Here is a 6,000-nt window from a genome sequence, read left to right on the forward strand (position 1 = left end):
CGCCATTCACTTCCTCCGTGTTTACTTTTATCAACAATCAATAACTTAACGATCGTAACGTCAGCCAGCTGTAGTCTGTGAACTTCTCCACACAGACTGTCAAACAGCGCCGCGTTATAGCCAACAGATATATTTTTATTATTTCTCAGTTTCCTGATCTGATCAAATGATCCAAATTATCTGTGACTTAAATTTGTGATTATTTGACATAATACCTTAACTCAAATAAATGTACTTAAACAAATGTGTATGAAAAACGAAAACACAATTCAAAGCAAAACAGCAGACATCATAGGAAGAGGGTGAAATGCAATGAGAATGTGACCTCCCCTCTCCCAATCTCATTACACCCCTCTCCCTCAAAATCCCTTTCCTCCCCTGTGTCACTGTTGCAAAAAAAATAAAAATTCTTTACCAGATTTAATTGGGGTTTCAGTAACTTAAACATAATGATAATATTATTTATGGTCAGAAATAACAGGAAGTGCACAGATTTATGTCAAATAAGGTAATACAGACTCACAGACTATACTGTAAAACGTTGGTCAAACGTTTACTACAGCGCGTATAGTCACCCCCCAAAGGCTCATTCTGAGCCAGGAAAAACCCTGAGTAGGCGTCAATATTCTCAAGGTCAGCACAACCACTGAAGATCCAGTGACCCTGGAGGGAACAGCACTTGAGGAAGTAGAAAGCCTTTACATACCTCAGTAGTGTCATACATGAGCAGGGCAGAACAAAGGCAGACATCAGAACCAGCAAAGATCGGCAAAGCAATAGCTTCATTCACACAACTCAAGAACACCTGGAGCTCCAAAGAAATGAGCCGGCAGACCACTCTTCAACTCCAATATCAAATCAATACTCCTCTACGGTTCAGAGATATGAAGGATAACAAAGATCACAATAACAAAAGCAAAATGCCTGGATCCTAAATGTCCACTGGCCAGACACCATCAGTTACAATGACCTCTGGCAGAGAGCAGGTCAAAAACCTGTGGAAGAGGAGATAAGGAGGAGACGATGGGGATGGATTGGTCGCACACTGCAGAAACCCAATAACAGCATCACCAGACAGGCCCTCAGATAGAACCGCCAAGGCACAAGATAGAGAGGCCGGCCCAAGAACATCTGATGCAGGGACCTCAAGACATCAAACACAGCAGACAAACATGTAAACGAACGCTCAAGACAGAAAACGGGCGGACCCTGGTCAATGGCTTATGCTCCATAAAGAAGCTATAGGCGTCAGTAAGTAAGTCAGTGTGCTGTTTTGAGCAGCTATTTGACCTTCAAACGGCTCTTCCACTGGAGATGTATTTACGATTCACACCTTTGAGTGTCTTGGAGTAATCATTCATCATCTGTAATACTAAACTGAATGATGGTTTTGCTTACCTTACACATTTTCAGGTTCTGGTGTTCTGCATGCTGCTGGCTCCCTGTCACACTGTCGGGATTTACGGGAACACCTGAAATGGAACGGAGGCATCGTTAATGGGATTAGCAACACCTGTGCTTAGTCAAATGATCTGCTGTGAAAAAGGTCTGTGTTGACAGTTTCTGCGGCGTGCCACAGCAGCACATGGCTCTCAGCTGTTTGTTCTCACCTGAGCCAATTTAGTACCGCAGGTGATCGGGATTAGAACTGTCCTCGTAGATTCTTAGTTTTTCTTGCACATTTTTTTGCAGATCTTTGTCCTTATTTTGAATTTCTATCTTACACTGAAGTGACCCTTTGACAGCACCTCATGCATCCCCCGGGCATCCTCAAACCTCCCTCTACAGAGCGTTGTGTCTGAGAGGAAGTAAATCTGTTATGAGAAGCAGGGGAGTGTGTTAAACATGGAGGAGCTAAACGAGTAGTGATTAAAAGGTTTGATTGAAGCCCAGTTTGTGGGGGTAATGGTCCCACTGGTCCTGCTTGCCAATTACAGGCAGATCTGATTGACAGAGAATGAGCCGTGAGAAGTGTGTAATGTTAGTTTTAGCTGAAGTGCAGCAGAGCAGTTATTCAGCACTTCATTCTTGGCAGTTTTCCTCCTCTATGATTTAATTTAAATCTGTATATTTTACACATTTGTATTAACACTCATCTGTCAATAAGTTAGCTCGGGGGGATTTCCTTCAAACATTGCACATATGTGGACATATGTTCTCCTGTTTAGTAAATGTCATCGTGACCTCCTCTGGTTGGCATTGACATCCCTGAGAAGTATCACCAGGATTCACTGCAGGGGACGGTGGCTGGGAATCACTTCAGCTTAATCCAGTAAAAATTAAGAACCACATTTATTTTTGAGAAAGTTATTAAAGTTGTGTTGTGTGTCAGGGAGCCAAAATTCTCCAAGTTACATCAATCAATCTCAATCATTGTTTGTATACTTACAGTGGCAGTTCTCGAGTCTCTTGGGGCCCTAAGCAAGAATCAATAGTGAGGCCCTCTAACCAGCGTTCATCACCATCATGTCTGTATGTGTCCTGACGATTACTCCTCTTAGTCTTCTTTCCTTTTTCTTTTTTTCTCCTTCAGACGGATTATTTCTCTTCATTTATTTGGTGACTTTCATTGACGATCTTTGGTTTTCACAGCAATAACGTATGCAACGTTTAGCAGGGCAAGAAGAGTGAGTGCTGTCAACTAGGGCCCTGTTAGGGAGGTTTCCTACTGTCTTTGCAAAGTGTGCACGTTTGGTCCACTGCTTTGGTTTAAAGTTTGTGAGCCCTCAGGGGCCCCCTACTGGTCTGGGACCCCAAGCAGTTGCCTGCTTTGGTTGTTGACAAGCAGCGCCTCCGTATGCTAACAATTCATAACAAACGTTATCTCAAGACACTTTAGACTTTACTCTTCATTATATTATTTACAAAGACCTATCATGATTACAGCACTCAAAGCAACTTTGAGCAAAGTAACAGCGCAAGAAAAAAAAAACCCTTAAGAGGCAGAAACCTCAAGCAGAACCAGACTCCTGATGAACAGCCATCTGCTGGACTGTATCTGACTTTCAGAAAGAGAGGTGGAAAGAGACAAACAAAGAGAGATCAACAGCAGCTGCAGTAAATAAAACATATTTATAGCTATATGCTAGTAGTAAAAGATATGTGTGGTATTAGCAACAACAAGCCACAATGATCAACTGGTTATTCAATACATGATCGTAATGATGATAAAATGGGAGGACTTGCTGTATTGATATTTGGTCTTCACACTTTCATATTGAGAGGTGTTTCTAATATTTATCTGACCCATTTATATTTAGCTCAAGCAAATGTTCATTAAGCAAGACTGTATTCTGCACACACTCCTCCACACATGCTCACTCATTTTCCCGTCCACATCACCTGCTCACATCTATCCAATAGAGCTGCTCCACTCCCTCATCGTTGGCCTATCATATTGCTGCTTTCCTTTTTAAAATAAAAATCCAGTTCATTAATGCCATCGTTACTTTCGACCCTTCCACCTCCCCATCGCTGCTGAGTCTTGACCGTTGGATCGACTTCTACATCGCATCGGCCTCAGATGACATCATTATCTGGAGTGGCTGCGGCTGGTTCGATCCCTAGCTGGTCAACATGTCCGATGTGTTCTTGGGCAAGACACTTAACGGTGTATGTATGGATTAATTACTTCTGATGGATTATACTACATAGCGACCCAACCTACAGAGTGTGAATGGGTAGGTGTGACATGCAGTGTAAAAGCGCATTGAGTAGTCCGAAGTCCATCCTTTAACTTAACATCACATCTATGTAAACTTGACTCTTCTCTCCTGACCGCACCATGAAAACCAAGCACCACAACATGATTCAATTCAAGTAAAAAAACTTTATTGGTCCCCGGGGGATAATCTCTGTCTTCTTTAAATACTGCCCATCTATTGTCAAATTCATGAAGATATGTTTGTTTGCTCGAGGGTTGTCTACTTGAATGTTTTCTTAATTTGCAGGGGGTTGATCTCTCAGGGTCATCTGACTTTTGAGGTTATTTTCCATTTGTTTTTTTTCTGTAATCATCACAGACGCATGGGAATAAATATGTAAATATGTTTTTTAATAAACAGAGGAGGAAACAATACGGTATAAGATTCCCATTCATTCCAAAAATGCACCTGTAAAATAAATCTAAATAAACATTTCAAGCATAGAGAACTTGTGTTATATCTGTGGTTCTAAAAGCACTTCTTAGTGATGATACTGAAACTCAGTGATGTACATATTTGGGCTTAATCACAACATGTGTGTGCTGTAAACATCGATAAATATTAGAGGCAAATCAATAAACCAACTGGTCATCAATCTGATAGTCGCCTCCATCATTTTGATGCTCGTTTACACTACGGCTGAAGCATTCGGATCACAAAGTTGGACCTCGTTTTTTGATGAACACCTTTATTTTGCAATGACTGTAACTTGCAGCCCCCCGCCCCTCCCCAAGAGACTAACTCTGACACTAAACAATAAACACAAACAAGTTTAACACACATTATCTGCTTTAAAGAATGCAGAGATGGATTATCAATCAATTCTGATCACAGCTGATTCTCTCTCTGTGCATCAACATGGGAGTCAATCTCATCCCTCTAATGCTCTGCTGCACAGTTGCATCTCCTTCGCACTACAGCAGCAAGATTGTGAAATGTGATTGCACACTGCCATCTTGTGGTGACTCAGGGCAGCACATTGATGCTGTGTTGTGCTGGCTGAGTCAGGGGAACATTTCATGGTGAGTCAAGGTTAAACGGTTTAAATTTGCACTGTGACTGTTTACAGAATCAGCTGGCTGAGGACACGTCACACCATTTATTCTCTGAGACTAAAATCAGCCGTCTGGATCTTAATCACAGGGTTGATGAGGAAAGCTGTAGTTAAAAAAAAAAAGCAGACCGATTGGCAGGCTGCAAGAAAAAAAAAAGGCAAATGGTGGAGGAAGATTCTCATCTTAAATTTTGGCAATACTGTAGTTTAAAAATGATACAATCAGGGCGCTAGCATCCTAGTGTTTAGTGCCGGCCCCCCTGTACGGAGGCTATGGTCCTCAAGGTTCGAATCCAACCTGTGGCTCCTTTTCCACATGCATTCTCCACTCTCTCTTTCCAATTTTTGACTCCATCCACTATCCTATCTCTAAAATAGAGGCATAAAAATAAAGCTTTAAAACAAAAAGGAAAAAGGGAGGTAACAGTTTTAGCATCAAATACACCAAAAGAAAAATTGTTTATTATGCAGATCTTTATTGTAATGAGTGACACATTCATCTGTAAAAACCGGTAAAAACCTGTAGATGTCCAGCAAAGTGTCCCACTATGAGGTGCATGTGTAGACGACTAAGTCAAGACTTCAGGGCCAGTCTGCCTGAAATTTTCAGGGAAATGTATTTAAAAATCTCTCAGTTTGTGTAAAGGTCTCTCTGTGGCTCAACATCCAATGACATTTCTGACTTCATTGTGACATAGAAACCATGAGGAATTCCCTCGCCAAGAGTTTGACCATTACACATGGATGCAGCGTTTTGTTATCATAAACATGGCATCATCTCCCAGATTAACACAGCCAACTCTATCGGCTGCAGACTTCATTTTAAAGGTGAATTTGATAGATTTCATTCCTAATCTTGGCCTAAATCATAGATTTAGGCCAATTTTTTGTAAAGCACTTTGAAATGCTGCAGTGTATACGACGTGCTATACAAATCAAGCCCTAGTTTTGGTTATAGAAATCTTACCATGAATCCATCGTCCATTTCAACCATCATCATTACAGCACGATCAATTCACTGCATGCTCTGAAAAGGTGTCATCAATTCTGTGTCAATAATCTCAGTGACTTTAGACATTTATCTGCTCGCTGAGATTGTAATTACTTGCAGCCTCTTCTCCTCCTGCAGCCGTGTGTTTGATTAGACCTCTATTGATATTCCTTGGACTGTGAGGAAAAATGATTGCACACATTATTTCTCATTGTTGTGTGACTTTCCTGCAGATATGAATGTTGTCTTGG

The sequence above is a fragment of the Labrus bergylta genome, chromosome 10 (assembly GCF_963930695.1).
Source record: "Labrus bergylta chromosome 10, fLabBer1.1, whole genome shotgun sequence".
NCBI classification, from domain to species: domain Eukaryota; kingdom Metazoa; phylum Chordata; class Actinopteri; order Labriformes; family Labridae; genus Labrus; species Labrus bergylta.